General features: G+C 38.5%; 1 long non-coding RNA gene across 1 annotated transcript; it reads right to left on the bottom strand.

Moving 5' to 3' along the window:
* Window positions 1-682: 682 nt before the first annotated feature.
* On the bottom strand, window positions 683-13,312 carry LOC141959609 (uncharacterized). Its single transcript, XR_012633473.1, has 2 exons — window positions 13,202-13,312; window positions 683-986 (listed from the first exon to the last, which is right to left on the bottom strand). It is a non-coding gene; the product is annotated as an uncharacterized LOC141959609 (long non-coding RNA).
* Window positions 13,313-17,701: the final 4,389 nt, after the last annotated feature.

Here is a 17,701-nt window from a genome sequence, read left to right as displayed (position 1 = left end):
GTAGCCAATACTTCCCGTAATAAAAGTATGAACAAGATGCATTCACCTGGAGGCAAAGAGGGAAACAGCCCGGAGAAATTCAGTATCCAGCTTTCCTCCTCTGTTGGTCTGTCTTGTACCACTTCAGAACAAACTGGAATTCTGGCATGCAAGGGGGGATATTTCAGTGAATTGACCTATAACTGGGGTTTTTTAGCGTTTAGTCTCAAAATCCAGAACTTAATGTGACTTCTGTTTCTCTTAGTTACCAACGAGTCAACCGTAGGAAGTTCTTTATGGAAGTCACAGTCACAGCGCTCTACTGCTGCTAATTCTGTGCAAGCCTCACAGCACAGCCCCCTCAGATTACCCAGATGAATCCTGCATTATTCCTATTCCATGCTGAGAAGTTGGCCAACTCCATTCCCACTATTGGCAGCTAAAAATCCCATTCCTAAAAAGAGCTTGTTCAGTATTGTGAAGGTGTTACTATGTTGAAGAATGCTTTTTATTTATTTGTGAATAAATTTTGTCTATATTACAACTTTTCAAGTTGGAGCTGCTTGTTATTATCAGCTGAAACATATTATGCCTACATATTATCATTTATACATTAAACCACATATTAATGGCATGTGTGACTGATTAGAATAACGAGTACTAATTGGGAAAATTTTCGCAGAAGTAAGGACTTGTACAGATATTTGGAAACCTTTCAAATTCATTAATATGTTACCAGAATGCATGTCAACAAAAGAAATGCTACACATCACTTCCAAAGATGTTATTGAATATCCTTCTGCATTACTATCAGTAAAAATAACTGTTGTCACCCTTCTGGAAAAACTCTGAGATGAAAGATCAGTGGAACGAAAAATCAGACAAAAAAATATGTTGTCTATCCACTTTTGGAATCATCTGTCTTCTGTAGCACTCTGGTAATGATACTTCAGCAACAGCTCCTCTGGCCTCTGCATCTTTCTGGCTGGACACAGATCTGCCCTCAGCTGCAAAATTTGGAAAAAAAAAAAAAAAAGGTAACTGAATTTCACTCAGGAAAATTGATTGGGTTCCTCCTGCCAGAATTAAATAACAGTTAATACTGCATTGATTGAATAATTATTACAGCTTATAGCATAGTGTCTTTGAGAGAAGCCTGCATTGCCAAGCTGTTGCTCTGTCTAAACAGTTCCTATAACTTAGCTTGTGTTTTGCTAGGAATCCCCTGAAGTTGCCATGATAAGTCCCTATGGCCAGTTTGATTTCTTACAGCTTTTTGGGCAGAAGTGTAGTCCAGAGAACACTGAACTCTCTTTCCTGCATTACAAGACATCTGGCATCAGCTTCCCAAAGTACTAAAGGAAACAGCAGTCTTTCACAGAATCATTCAGGGTAGAAAAGACCCTTGGGATCATCGAGTCCAACCTTCAGCCCTACTCTGCAAAGTTCTCCCCTACAGCATATCCCTCAACATCTCATCTAAACGACCCTTAAACACATCCAGGGACGGTGACTCCACCACCTCCCTGGGCAGCCTGTTCCACTGTCTGACCACTCTTTCTGTGAAAAATTTTTTCCTAATGTCCAGTCTGAACCTCCCCTGTTGCAGTTTAAAGCCATTCCCTCTTGTTCTGTCACTAATCACCTGTGAGAAGAGACCAGCATCAATCTCTCTACAATGTCCTTTCAGGTCGTTGTAGAGAGTGATGAGGTCTCCCCTCAGCCTTCTCTTCCTCAAACTAAACAGTTCCAGCTCCTTCAATCACTCCTCATAGGATTTGCTCTCCAGATCCTTCACCAGCTTTGTTACCCTCCTCTGCACTCGCTCCAGCACCTCGAGATCTCTCTTGTATTGAGGTGCCCAAAACTGGACACAATACTCCAGGTGTGGCCTCACCAGTGCAGAGTACAGGGGCACTATCACCTCCCTACTTCTGCTGGTCACACCATTTCTAATACAAGCCAGGATGCCATTGGCTTTCTTGGCCACCTGGGCACACTGCTGGCTCATGTTAAACTGGCTGTCAATCAACACCCCCAGGTCCCTCTCTGACTGGCAGCTCTCCAGCCACTCCTCCCCAGGCCTGTAGCCACACAGGGGGTTGTTGTGGCCCAAGGGCAGGACCTGGCACTTGGCCTTGTTGAAGCTCATCCCATTGACATTGGCCCACTGATCCAATCTATCCAAGCCTCTCTGTAGAGCCTCCCTGTCCTCATGCAGTTTGATGTTCCCGCTTAACTTGGTGTCATCTGTAAAGTTACTGATGATACACTCTATGTCCTTATCAAGATCATCAATAAAGATGTTAAACAGAAATGGTCCCAACAGCGAGCCCTGAGGAACACCACTTGTGACCTGCCGCCAGCTGGATTTAGCTCCATTGACCACCACTCTCTGGGACCGTCCATCCAGCCAGTGCTTGACTCAGCAGACCGTTCGCCCATCCAGACCATGGACTGATTGCTCTGGAGCATGAGGAGCAAGGCGCTTGCTGATCAGGAGCGTTTCCCTATATTTTGTCAGTCTCTGTCTTAAGCTGAGCTAGACCAGGTGCCACAAAGAGAGCTATAAGGAGTGATTTGGATTTCCCTACTCAACTCTGCAGTACAGGCCAAGGTAGGGGGAAAATCCCTGGGTATGGTATGCACAGGGAGTATGTATGGCAGGTGTACTGAGGATGCTGAGCAATACCAAGTCACTGTGGTGGTGGCATACACAGGAGGAGGAGCAGACAACCTGGAGCCAGCAGAGTAACATGCCAATCTTGCCAAGTTCTGGATATGAACTCATGTGAAGGATATAACTGTCCAGGCACTTTCCAACAGTGTTTCAATGGGAACAATCTGAGCATCCCTTTTGTCCCATGTTTAAAGGATGAGGCAAATGAGGAAGGGGCTGCCCCTGTGGAAATGTCACTGAACTTCTGCCATGCTTCTTAAAGGCAGGAGAGAAGCAACCACAGAAAAAAAACCAGCATGTGTGTAAGTGAAGAATGATATAGCCACTAAGACATTGACTTTGCAAAGCATCCTGACAAAGTATCACCACTGACTCAACTGAAGGAGTGCTGGCAAACAAGAACAGGTCCATGGAGCATCTCCTCTTTCTCCTGAGTGCCTCAGGTTGACTATAAATCAAAGATTTTCTTCAGGATGGAGGAAAATGGCCGTCAGGATCCATCACAGCCTAGGCTCAGCTGTGTCACTGAGAACCTGTTTGAAAGTCCTCGCCTAATACCTCCTATGACTGCTCTGAACCGAGTGGCCAGAACCATGCAACTTGTGAAGTGTCGCAGTCCTAAAAACTTCATGATTTAATGGGACTAGAAGAGGCTGAAAAAAGATAAAACAGCCAACTGCTGCCTGCAGTTGCTCCTGTGATAAAATATTTTTTATGCAAATAACACAACATAAATGATTTCAAAATACCAGATATTCTAACAATTAGATTCTTCCTAGACACTCTCCCAGAAAGTGAATTTCCGAGAAAGAATTAGAAAACCAACAGTATTTCATGAGAAGCCTTAGATACTGGGTTGGAGAAAAGTTATATTTGTTTGACCACAGGTTAAAAACCAGATAAAACTGAGGCATACTGGATGGAGTCTGTTTTCTTTCTTTTCTCCAGCTGTTATTAAAACCAACTGAAGTTAACAACATAAAAAATAAAAGTTAAAAAACAATCAATAAAACAAGTAAATTTGCTGACTTTTTATTCTCTTTCTGGGAACTTCAAATACTGTAGCTAATTTTACTTGAAACTTCTTTAAAACATGGGGAACAATTACTAAATTCAAATTAATGCTAGAATTTCAGAATGGGGTTCTTTGTGGGGTACTTAAAGCATCCTTCTTCACGTACACTTCCTGAAGCAAAAAGCTTCAGATGAATATTTAATATTGTAATTTGGACTCAGTATGGCTGCTGCAGCACAGGATTTTCATCCCACTATGAACTAAATAGCACGTGCTTATCAGCTGTGTTATTTCTTTAGCCATAGCTCCATAGCAGTAAACTGCTTTATTTAACTTGCCGATAGGAAGAAAAATTAGCAAATTATCACAATGGTGCTCATCAGTATTTTCTGGTAAGTTTTGAATTTTATGTTATGAGGTTTTTTTAAAGGGCTTAGTCCAAATTTGAGAGAACCAATCAGGGTGTGTGGTAGTTAAATAATATAATTTCTTCTCAAAGTATGCCAGTCCATGAACATGCCTGCTCTCTGAAATAAAAAAAAAAAAACACACAAACAACAACAAAATGGTTGTAAAGCTTAAAAATCACTCGTGGCTGCAAGTCAGCCACAACGCAGGACATGTTTAGACCATGGCATACTGTTCAAATTTTGTTATATTTCATGGAGTGACTGCTGTGTTGGGTAGAAAAGTAGACTGTAGACACAGTTTTATTGGTCAGTCAGAATACCAGGAATCAGTTTGCAACCTTCTGGAGAACTTTTAGGCTCACAGGCCTTCTGCTGGTGCAGCAGATGTTACTTCTACAGATTGCTCTCTAAGCACAATATAACTACAACAAAAGAGAAATCCTGAATGAATTTTAAAGAAGTTTCAATTTCAACTCAGTCTACGGTCACAAACAAGATCATTCCCAAGTCAAAATAGCATGTGATTTCTGTAATTGTCAATGAACATGGCATTTTGATAAATTATATATCTGATGCTACTTTTCTGGCTGATGAAAGAGGTTTATCTAATATATCTGTGTGGTGGTGCAATTCTCACCCCTCCCTCCCCCTCTTTGTTGGGCTGCTTGGTGCTAGGTGTGATTCCACCCACATCCCCCCGAGCTATACACCAATCCGTGGAGATAAGGACTGATAATGTTAAGGCCCCCTCTTTAGGAGCCTGGCTCCTGCCTCTCCTGCTCAGAAACGGTTCTAATGGCCCATCATCTCCTAATGGCCTGGCCCACCTGTGCCTGGGATGTGGTCAAATGGGAACAATAACAGTTGCACATTTATCAAGTTCTAGTGCAACTGCTGGAAGGCACCAGAAGGTATCTGACAAAAGTCAATTATCTTGGACCCTATAAACTGCGACCACCAGCTTTGGATTGCAACGGGGCTGTGACCAGCATCTCCCCTGAGCTGGGACGCCTCTCAGGTGCCAAAACCCTTAAGGTGTCACCTGCTGCCAGAGCTGATGGAAGGCCAGGGTGAAGTCAACCTGCTACAGTCTCAACTATCACCTGTTGAGGAATGCCAAGGCATTGTGAGTATTTACTCTAAACTTGAGAAGAAGGAAATTTTTCTTTGAGCTAGCTTCTCTTTCACCCACTCTTTCTCTGCTTATTGGTGTTTGGGTATGTACTTGATTCTACTGGATACAAATGCTTTTGTTTCTGTGTGTGTGTTTGTATGTTTTATGTATGTGCATGTATATATATATATATATATGTATAAATCAAGGTACCATTAAGTAAGTTAGTGTGAATCTTGTCATTTTAGAATCTGTAAGTAAGTCGCCTTCCTTTCTTTCAACATCTCTGAATTATTTTGTAATTATAAGTTGCTAATAGTTATTAATAAATGTAGATTTCCTGCTAAATCATTACTGTGTCAATATTTTCATCCGCGACAATCTATTACATATTTTTTGGTAGTCATATGGCTGTAAGCTGCAAGGAAGGATATTTGTTGAACTTTGTAAGTTATTCCTTTGTCACAGTTTTCACACTGAAGAGTGTCATCACTGGAAGGAAATCAAAGAAAGAAAATATAGGGAAGAAAGTAGAAGGAAGAAAGGAGAAACAAGTATGGAATACTGGCAGTAGTTGGTTTGCCCTCTTCTGGTGGGTGCTTAACAAGGTGTGAGCAAGGCTTTGCACTTGCTGTCATGTGCAACTGCCCACCATAGGAATAGGGGCATTGCAAACATAAGAGATGAGACAAGCAGTTAATGGTTTGATGTAGGCATAGTTTCTCTCTTTTTGTCAGTGCCCACACACCAATTTGTCAGATTCAGTGTGTTTCAGTTAACACCTGAAATACAGAGAGCAGCGACAAGTTAGAAGCCAGCTATGTCTTGCATTTTCAATGCCTCATATCGGTTTAGAACTAACTGTTAGCACAAGTAATTTTTTGTGGTTCTTCAGGTAATAGATGTGTTTGCTGTGTTGCAGAATAAAAGGCACATTTATTAAGGCTGTGGTGTAAGCCGATGAGATCTGTCAAAGAGTTACAAAAATCTGAAGCAGTTTAAGTCATAGACTACTTGGCCTTAAATATGTTATCTTAGAAATTTCATAGGCATCATAAAAAGACATTTCCTAGGGAAACTTTCAATATGGCATACAATTTTGCACATGCTGAAACAACATGAGAGATTACCAGTTAACTGTTATCAATAAGGATTTTTTTAAAATCCACTTATCTACAGCTACAGGTTGTGCAGGGGGATTTTATCAATGTGCATAAATACCTGAAGGGAGGAAGTAAAGGGGATGGAGCCAGGCTCTTTTTCAGAGGTGCCTAGTGACAGGACAAGAGAAAACAGGCACAAACTGAAACACAGGAGGTTCCAGGTGAACATTAGGAAATACCTTTTCACTATGAGGGTGACTGAGCACTGATAGAGGTTGCTCAGGGAGGTTGTGGAGTCTCCCTCCTTGGACATATGCAAAAGCTGTCTGGACACGATTCTGGGCAACCGGATCTTAGTGACCCTGCTTGAGCAGGGGGGTTGGACCAAATGAGATCCAGAGGTCTCCTTCAACCTCAACCATTCTGTGATTCTGTGATACATGAGATGTTGTATGTTTTAGCAAGGAACCTAAATTTTTCATTGCTGACTATTGTATTACTGTGATACAGATGTACAGAAAATGTGTGAAATGCTAACAGAAAGTGAATATCACAGTCAGTGATATTTTCGTGTTATATATGCAGGTATTACATTTAAACTTTTCTACCCAGTTCCCTCACTTTCTGTGTGCTTTTAGTGCATAACCATTCTCCATTTACTGCCAATTGGGACACAGAAATTGATATTTATGGTACCTAAGAAAGAAAGAAAAGGACTATAAATTATAGGGTATTACAGCTAACAAGTTAAAGTTAGCTGTAGGTTCTCACAGCTTAAAGTGCATACATGTCCTAGCTCTAATACTTTGGATAGTCTGAAAATTCCTAGGTATTTTATTAGTTTCCACTTTTATCACTAGCTTGAAATGCCAGTGGGAGGCAGGAGAGAAAGCTTTGATTCTACAGCACAGATTGACTGGAAAACTGCAGCACACATTGCACGTTTCAAAAAGCACATATAGCCCTCAGAAGGGCATGTTGTCTTAAATAAAGCACTGTTCTTGTAACCTGATGAGAAGCAGGGGGAGGAGCAGGGGAAGAGAAGGAAGGATGTAGTGGATATTGTATTCCCAGCTTGAATTTTAGTGTTTGTGCTCCACTCTGTCGTCTACCAGCTAACCCAAGGATGTGTCAGGTTATTTTATATTTCCTCTTGGAAATTTCTTCTCCATTGTTTATTGTAAGCCTCTTGTTCACAACTGAAAGTCTTGTCTAATTTCCACTGTTTGGCATAAACTCCTGACCTCTGGCAGGCAGGCGTATCTCAGATCCTGTGGCAGCTGAACTACTAAAACGTGATTTTTCTGTTTTGTTCTAGACAGCATCCAGTTCAAGGACAAATTAACTTACGTTTGTTCAACAGATAGGACAAAGTTAGAGCTAATGCCAGTTCTTTTCAAGTATATTTTGGATTGTTGCCCCTTCTCTTAGATGTTGCTTCACTTTTAAAGCTCAAAAATGCAAGTTTAAGTGAAAAATAAAATTAGTCTGACTAATAAACACATGATCTTGAACTCACCCTTTATGCAAATGATTCAAATTATTCTGTGACAAAAGTGAAGTATTTAATGCTTTGGTTTCATAGAATTAAAAGGTAACATGCACAGATTATTTTCACCCAATTCCTTTATGAGTGGGGTACACTATTTTTATCTATGTTCTTCAGCCCTGTTGTAACTGTAATTAAATTTTCTTCCCTTATTAGGTAAATTTCTGGACACCTAGGTAGTCTTACTAAGCCTACAACTTGATTTGGACAACACTTCTCTCTGTTACAGAAATGGAATTGAGAGTGATTCTGACAGTTCTCTCGCCCTAAATTATGAAAAGTTTTCCTTAACCAGTATTAGTTATCCAGAGTAGAAGAAATCTAAAGTGGTTGCAGCATAAATAGAGTGGATAGATATTTGCCTTAACACCAATAAATTATGAGGATTATAGACAAGTTTCCAAAAAATGTTAAGCTTCTAAATCTAACTTTAGACTTTTAAGTAAGCTGTTCCTCAAAAGTGCTGAACCTGCAGCCATTCCCAATGAATGCTCAGGCTTGTAAATGCATGACTGAGAGGCATGATGGCAATATCAAAGGGGAAAGGCGGTTGCTTTAAAAAAAATGGCATATTATGCTTTTGTGATATACAGCTACACTCCACAGTTTACATCACCAAAGTTGAAATATTTGTTTTAAAGCCAGCAAAACTGAGCTCACATGTAAAATATTTATCTGATGTCCCATTGATTGAGGAAATAGTATCTAAAATATGGAAAGTTAGTAGCTTCATATTTGTGCTAGAAAGCTGCTCTAAGAAGAAGGTAACACTAAATGCCCTACCTTGCTTTTCCTAAATAAATAAAAAAAGCTGCAATTAAGAAGCTGATTTAAAAGAGTTAGACTCTTACTAATGTAGAGTATTTATTCTTGGTAGAAGAGATAAAGCATATCCCACTGAAACCATACAAGCACTCACTGAAAGACTATACTGAGAAATTTGTATAGCAGGTCTTAAAATGTCTTCAAACAACTTGGAGATTGAACTGCAGCTGCACTTTTAAACTTCAAAGAGTTAAAATGTAACAGAATAGTTAAAAAAATTAACTAGGTTCTTCAAAAGCTTTTATTATTTTTTAGTCATGTCATGATTTAATAGGAAAAGGATGCCCTCTCTTGGTCATAGCAGAAATAATTACAGAAATATTGCTATAATAGTTGAGATAGAACTGCATTCTTAGTGTCCTGCCTTGTAAAAAATCCCCACGTTTCTGCCAGGTAGCAATTGTTTGATAATTTAGTGCTAGTCTTCCTGTAATTTGAGGGCAGGAGTTTCCTCTACTTGTCTTTAAAATTGTGCAATAGAAAACAGATGTCAGTGAATAAAAAATACCTTCACTGTTCCTCTTGCTGTTACAATATTCCTGTTTCCATGACGTTCTATTATCAAGGAATGAAAAGAAATACTGAGAACATAACAGGACCTCCATGCATTTGGAAAACTACCATCTTTCCTATATCCCATTTTGCTTAAAACTTTAAGCTGAAGTTGTATTCAACTAAATTTTACTGTCTGAAGTCCTATTGTTATTATGTGGAAAACTTAAGTAAATTATCACAGTAATAATCTTTAGTAAAGACTGAAACTTTGCTATGGGTCTAGGGGTTTCGTTTTGCTTTCTACTTTTCATGACCAAATTGTTGAAAGGAATTCATGTTGTCACCTCTGAGAACAATTTGGTTCTGTAGTCATTCCTGTATTAATCAATTTTTCTGGTGTCATGTGCTTGCTCGGTAAATGCAAATATCTCAGTAAGTATTTGGCTCAATGCCTTCACTGCTTTAGAAATTGTTTGGAGATTGGTTTTCTGATTAGCATAATTATGCTCACTTTTATTCCTGGTTTACTTGCCAAATACTCAGACTCAAAGCTACTTCCTGCTTGTTCATATTTTGTGGGTGATAGACTGATCATAGGATGCTTGTTTTTCACAGCAATATTGAAATGATACATGCCCAGAAGAAGCAGTATTAGAGTCTTGCAATTCTACCCCATGTCCCACAATGGGAATGCATTGAAAAGGTTTAAGTGTGTTTGATTTAAACTATAATTTATTTCTTATATAAAACAAAAACTTCATAACATCACAAACAGTAATTAACTCTTTGCAAATAACTCTACAAGCAATTCATAATAATTGCCCCCTCTAGCACAATTATCTGATACTAGTAAGAGATCTGTCTGCCTTGTCTAGGGCTGTATGATCACCATACAATTAGATCTATATTAGGAATTGATAGTTCATAGTGTAATGCTTCGGATCATATGGTAACCAAACCTTAAAAAACAAAAGACTAGCAAAATTTTTTTTAAGAAAAAGAATTTTACAAAAGCTTTACTCTTGAGGAAAGAAAGCCTTTGTATGCAAAAAATGTACTTGCAGATAGACATGGGTAACAGGAAAAGAAGAAGCCCAAGACAAATTCCTAAGAAGTTTATTTGAAACTTCTTAGGAAAATATGACGTGGTACAAAACCAGCACTGCAGAGACCCTTCAGTACAAGCTCTGCAAAGGGAGGAATATTATTGATTCTGAAGGACTATCTTTCCATTCCTAGTTGTGTTAAAATCAGATTTATCCTTAGAATATCTTTTTGGGTCTGAAGCAGCATTAACTTTCCATTTAGCATATGAATCACTCTGAAAAAAGGGAAAAGTTTTATTAAAGTGAGAAGGCTGTTAATAGGGAAGAGACAGAACCACAGTATTAAGTAACATAAAAACAAGTTAAGTAATACATAGATTACACTTATGGGCCCAAATTTAAAGCTTCCATTTGTCCACAAACAAGCCCCAGATAACCCAAGACAGCTCTATTTGAGGAGGCATTTATTGCCACATCTATAGTCAGCAAAGAGGCCAGGATGGCTTGGTGGCTCTACTGTACGTTTACTCTGTTAACATGGAAGAGCCCAAATCTGATAACATGTAGACAGGCCACAACTGCCATTCAAACCCTCTCTGGGAATGAACTATAGGTATTGTGCACCAGTGTCAAAGAGGGAGAACAAAGTTTCTGTAGGTGCCAGATGATGACTATATTGGATTATGAAGCTTTAACACTACATTCTGAAACCTGTTCATTATTACAGCACCCTACCATTACTTTATTGTACATACTGCTGGTGTATTTTAATACAATATTGTTGTAGAGAAAACTGTACTATTTCCTCTATAGATAGAAATATTTTCTGGAACAAAGTCTTCCTGACAAAAACACCATTAAAGAATTCTCAAGCAATTCAGTGTCAGTAAGATGAGATAATGCTTTTCTATTTAAAGACTTGCTTTAAAGCAATAATCTGTTTTATAAATTAAAAGACTAGTAAGTATGAAGTAAACTGGAATAATAAATCTCATATATAGCAAATACACATGGGCTCATCATCAGCGTGGGCAAGCACACAGCATGCCATGCAGGCACAGACAATTGTCCACATCTTTCTTTTCATGAAGCTGCAGTATGTGAGCTCAGTCACACACCAGATAAACCGTTAGTGAGAAGACTTACTGAACACACTATTCTAAATTCTTAGCTGAAATGATTACAGCATTCAGCTCATGCTCTAAAACCAATGCTGATAAATACACACAGACACAAGTCACCAGTTCTCCATGCTACAAACTTTGAATCATGCAATAGCTGCAGTTTTCTTGCAGTATATCCCAAAATATGTGGCATATATATAAAAATTTTGGATACTTTATTTTTAAACACACATCCTCTCATTAAACACACATCCTCTCATTAAACACACATCCTCCCTTCCCTATATTGTGTGAGGAACTTCTACTACTGTTAGCATACATTGCAAACATTATTAGCAAACATTGCAGCAAATTTAAACTGTAGACAGTACAACACAGTACTGAAGAGGTAAAAAATAATCACATAACCCACTGTTGAGTACAAATGTGTAGTGCTTTTTCATAAAGTGCTGTAGGACAGGACAGACAAGGAACATGAAGCAGCACAGTAAGTTTGCAGCACAGCTAACATTTTGTAGTTGCCTAGATAGAGAGATAGATTATAAAGAGTCATCACTACATACAAGTTTCATCTACAGTACTCCAGGTTGTAATTAGAGTTTTGACTTTCAGGACTTCTAAGCAATTTTAAATCTTAGTATAATATTGCAGATTATCATGTTTCTCATTTCATAAAACTTGTATCATCACAGCTATTATAAGTCTTTCATAACCAGTCTTAATATCAGTAACTTCGCTGAAAAAATATAAATAGGACAAGCAGCATTTTTCTGTGGGAGCAAGTCTTTAGGAAAAAGTTGCAGAAGTTACCACAACTTTTTAAAAGGTAAACCGCTTTCTGCTCAGTATTTCAAGAAACATGTTCACTTAATTCTGATCATTTATGGATGTGCTACACTATAATTGAGTGACTTTAGAGAGTTCCTTAAATTACTACCTATTTCATGAAAAAACAGCAATTTTTAATCTCATAGCTGTGGAGAATAAACTAGCAACCACTGACATTTAAACCAATTTAAAACCAATGCAGTTACTCAGATTTGGTTTTGAAGTGCTGTGAGAATTACAATGACAATTAGGTAGGTTTGCAGGGTGGCGGTGGATAAGAGAGGCATTCAAACATAAAATGACTTCTTTCCTCCCTGGCTCAGAAGTGACTCATTAGAGATTAAATTTTGCCTTATGTTGCCTATACTTCCAGGACCTAAATTTTACCAGCTAATTTCTAATGGTGAAGTGACTTATTTTTAACTGACAGAAACTCCCCAGAGAAACAATGAGCCATGATTTTCATTTCACATTTACTGCAAGACTTAGGAGCTATGTAGGATCCTTCTGGGTTGCTGTGATGGCTTAGAGGTTCCCAGTAGGTCAGCCAGCACTGAGGCACCAAATACAATGTCAACAATGCTGTTAAACACATGAAGAAACTTTACTTGTCAAAGAAAAGAAGATGTGCTGACCATAGCATAAACAAGCAAACAAAAAAGCGCCTCTCTATCATTATTTGGGATATTCATAGGTATAGCCATTTGACCAGACAGACTAATATAAACCTACAAGAGTCAGAAAATGGAAAAAAGGGTTATAAGAAAAAGAGTGAGACTGAGTGAGACAAAATTCCAGGTGTCAATAGGGCAGTTCTCCACAGAATTATTTACTATAGATGGATTTATCATCCAGGTAGTATTACAGCCCTTTGAACACAGAAACAGTCAGCAATATAGCTTTACTTATCTGTACAACGCGGGGGGGGGGGGGGGGGGGGGAAACCACAATAATGCACAAAGGAGCAAAAGTAATCCCTTTCTCCACCATATTCACCACCCTAAGTTAACCTGAAAACACTATTATTGCCTACCTGAAAAGGCTGGTAAACTGCATGACAGGCAAGAATCACATGTCAACATTTCCTCAGCTGATAGAACCACAAGCTCTTGGCATGGCTGTATTGGAGCTGGTAACCTTTTCGGTTGCTAAAATAGATCTGTGTTCCTATTTTAAGGTGCAGAGCTCCTTGCTCTGCAATGCTCAGCTGAACTGATCTTGATATGTACCCTTATTTATGTGCTGTCTACCTTAGCAAGCAGCCGTGGACTTTGTGACTAGAAAGTGCATCAGTCAGATGTCCTGTGCAAGAATCAGAGCTTTGTTGGCCTCTTTCAAAAGTTATAACCTAAACTGGTTAGTGATTTTATGAAGATACAAATATGCAGTCCCATTCTCACCTCCTTTGCTGAAGCGGAATGTGCTGCTTCAGAAAACCCCTGATTTCACTCAATAGTTCCCAAGTTTTGTTATCATTCATTCTCATGGGTTCCCTCAAACACTCTAACATTGTGTTTCCATGTGACGACTACTGACACTGTGCCAATAAATCATCTCTTGCTCTCCTTCCTCTTACAGTGATGACATCGTTACTTTTTTCCAGCTCTGATACTATCAGTGGCCTCACAAGAAACAGCAAAATTTATCTGTATTATTTTGTCTCCTAACAGCAAAATGTAATTCAAACTGTTGCTTACTCTTCTGCTAGATTTCAGCTGCTTTTCAACTATAAATTGCATGAAAGGCAGAGTAAAAAGCTGGGTTGCTTTTAACCACAAATGTGAATCCATGGCAAATGCCAACTTCACTAGCATGTCTTAGACTCTTAACTGCTACTCCAGTTACTCTGAGCTGCCCAAGGGGCCAGTCCTCCTCCTGCATCCCAGCTCCCCTGAATCCCAGCCCCCCTCCAGCCCACAACCAGTATGGCCAAAATGCAGGATGAAGGGCTGACAGGGAAGCAGTGTAAACTACTAACACTAGGTTTACAGAGTGTTAATGCCCGGAAGTGTTTTCTCTTGACAGACCTTACACCCCTCTTGGACTCTGATTTTTCTCTTGAAAAAGGATATTTCATATTTTAAAGGGAAAAAAAATTCCTCTTGTCAGAATTCCTTGCAGTGGACAATTAAACAAAGGATCTGACCTTATTCAGCAGCACTGTTTTGATTTGCCTTGCACTCTGTTATTACTGTGACGTATGGACAAACACTACTAGAAAAAAATGCCTTTGCTTTTTTCAGTCAAAATATTTTGAATGGAAGGAATGTGAAAATATTCAGCAGGACCTTCTTACCTTTACCATAGGCCCTCAATAGCAGAGATGAGATTACATTTCATAAACATCAAGTGGAAATACTGATTATGGTTTCTATTTGTAGTGTGCTATCACCAGAAGCAAATATTTGGAGATGCAAGGCCTTTTGTTGACTTAACACTCTTGATGGATCCTATGGAATAATTTGGGTGTTTACTTTAGGGAGGCTGAATAAAGGTCAAATGAATCCTTAAAAAAAATCTCTAGTACCACATACTACTTATATGTTCCCTGTGAAGTGATTTAAGAATCTAGGATTGTTACCTAACATAATTCTAGGTGATAATATTTCTCTGTAATATACATTATACATATGCTAAAGAGATCTGTATCATATATCACACAAATATTATAGAGGGGATATATCTATCTAGGCACTGATATAACTCTAGGCAATGGCTAGGTTAAGTATTATTCCTGCAATAATGACAATTAAGGATATGATTATTGCAGAGTAGTGTTTCATGTATATAGTGATTCACACAAAAAATTTCCTTTATAAGTCTGTTCTCATCGTTATGTATTAATAATATTTGCACTATTCTGAGATAAAGCTTTGCAAGTCTAGGCTGGTTATAAAGCAGTTTTACATGTATGTTTTCATTCCTGCTCCCATTTCCATTAGAAAATAGTCTGGTAGGAAGAAACTGATTTGCTTCATACCAAAGCTGGGGTTTTCCTGAAAATAAAAAGCAAAAAATTTATCAGAAACATTTGACTTAATATAAAGTCTTTGAAGCTATTAATAAGGAAAAATGAATGATAAACTATGGAGGTGTTTCTTTTCTTCTGTGCCAGTATTCCAGCGTTTGCTATATTCCCTCAGAATACTGAAACTACATATTCTGGCAGTGTGCTAAATCATCAAACTGGGCAATGTTTTGAGACTTAGACACTGTTTTTAGTATAAAAAAAATTTTCAAATAATCATTGAGGTAGCAGATATCCTTGTGATTAGAACACAAGATACTGCTCTCTAGTTTCTGCTGCTCTGAAGGTTTGACTAGTTGTGTGAACCAGAACAGCATCCACAATCGAGAAAAAGAGCAGCCAACTTCAGCTTCCACAACTTTTTGATTAAGGCTGTGATTAACAAAGCAGGACTTAGGGATTTAAGTCATTTCAGATCCAGAAGGAAATCAAATAACTTGTCCACATCCAGAAGGAAGGCTAACACACTGGGCTTTTTGATTTAAAAGTGTCTTCTCCCTCTAAAAACATGTGAACCTGATCCCACCTTTTGTAGTATGTTTTCTCTGTCATCATACTTCAAGAAGTTTGACTGCATTTAATAAATAGTTTGGGAATATCTGAAATAATATTTTTTAATGAATTTAGTAGTCACCCTTGCCCTCGCCCCCATCACCCCAGCCAAAAGAAACTAACTTGCTAATACTTGATATGTATGGGTATGTCCTCACCAAAAGTCAATTAAACCACAAGGTGTTTTTCATATTAATTTCATTACCACACACCTAATAAAATCCTGTTAAAGATATTGATCTCAAATCCTGTGGCAACAGGAGATTATACAACAGAGCAACCAGGACAATCAACAAGACTGTGTGCTCCACACAAAACAGAAGATGAGCAGCTCCTTTATCTACCACTGTTTGAGAACACAACCTACTTCTTTATGCTGCCTTCTGGTAACAAAATTATTGTTTAAGTGGAATTTGTATCGAAGTTAGCCACTACAGTTTTTCAAAGTGTGATACTAAAAATAGGTGAGCTCTACAGTGGTTTTAATTTAACCAGGGCAGACCCAGGTTTGTGACATTCAGTGAAAGGCACCAGGATCTTTCTTAATACCACAAGATACTCTTCAAAAAACATAGCATCAGAGTCCATTTTTCTTGCTGAGCCTTCTCCTTTCTCCCCAGAGGAACTCTCAGCACTCCTGCTGGCCTTTGGCACTAGTTGTTTTCCGATTGCACTTTTTTTCTGTTCCCAGTGAAAATTCTAATTAATTTAAAGCAAACAAAACAGAAGATTAGTATACAGATAATATTCTTGGGGGAAAAAAAATTGGATTTCTCAGAATTACGTGTTACCTTTTTAAAGCTGTCACATACACTTACTGTTCATGAGCTGTTAAACCAAAAAATATTCTCTTTTAATCACGCTTCAGATCTCAGCTTTGTCCTGATACAGAAAAGAAAAATCTGACAAAACCTTCTAAGTCTTCACAGTCAGGGGACATTATTTCCTGACCAGCTCTAGGAAGCAGCCCCTTCCATTGAGAAGTTCTCCCTAGACTCCCAACCACCTGCCTCTCCTATCCCCATCCATCCCTTGATTCTCTCTCAGTCTTCAAAACTGAATCGACTCCTGAATCAACTGTGCTTCAGATCCACATTCCCAGGTAGTTGATCCAACAAGGTCTTGTCAGTACAATGAAAACTTTGTGCATCAGAAACCAGCTAGGATTTCACTAGCTCTTCTCATTTCAGTCCTTGTCAATAAACTATTCTGCGTCTTCCAGAGTAAAAGTTATTGCGAGATGCTACCTTGGTCTGAACATTACTGCACATCTGGGCTTAGAGGAGGCAAGAGAAGCTGCAGAAATTCACAATATTCCTATTAATTTAGGAAATCCCAAACATTTTCTGCCAGAAAAGAACCAAAATAATACCTAGCATGTTACATTTAATAAGCATCCATACAACCAGGTCCACTGTATATCTTACTGTATTCCAGCTTTATATTTTCCTAGCTTTATTTGTGTACAACTTCTTTTAAGTGTTCTCTGGCTCTAAATAATTGGTGACCTACTAAGGATTATATACATAAATAGAAATACTGTTGTGAATACAATGGAATTCAAATAAAATCTCTTCCCTCTCTGTACAGCTTTTCAGACTGTATGTGGCTTCTTATCTGAAGAGTTTCATATAAAAACCAGTGGAAATAAACAGGTCTAACAAGATTTGAAGTTTACGTCAACAGATCTGTTCTTGACTGAGCTTTAAGCAGAACTCCTTGCATGTAAACTTGGTGAGTCATATTTGCATAAAGCAGTGTGCTTCTGAAATCTTGGCGGAAACAAAGGCTGTCCTCTACATACTAAACTTTAAATTGTCTGGGATCTGGGCTTTTACCCACATGATATATTCATGCTCAAGGAGATTAAATGTGATAGCTAATAGTTTGGTCAACCAACATGAGAAATCTAACTATATCAGGCTGACAGATCACTGTCCAGATTTTCAGCCA

This window comes from Athene noctua, chromosome 4, assembly GCF_965140245.1.
Source record: "Athene noctua chromosome 4, bAthNoc1.hap1.1, whole genome shotgun sequence".
NCBI classification, from domain to species: domain Eukaryota; kingdom Metazoa; phylum Chordata; class Aves; order Strigiformes; family Strigidae; genus Athene; species Athene noctua.
Note: the sequence above shows the minus strand (reverse complement) of the source record. Positions and strands in the feature narration are given on the sequence as shown.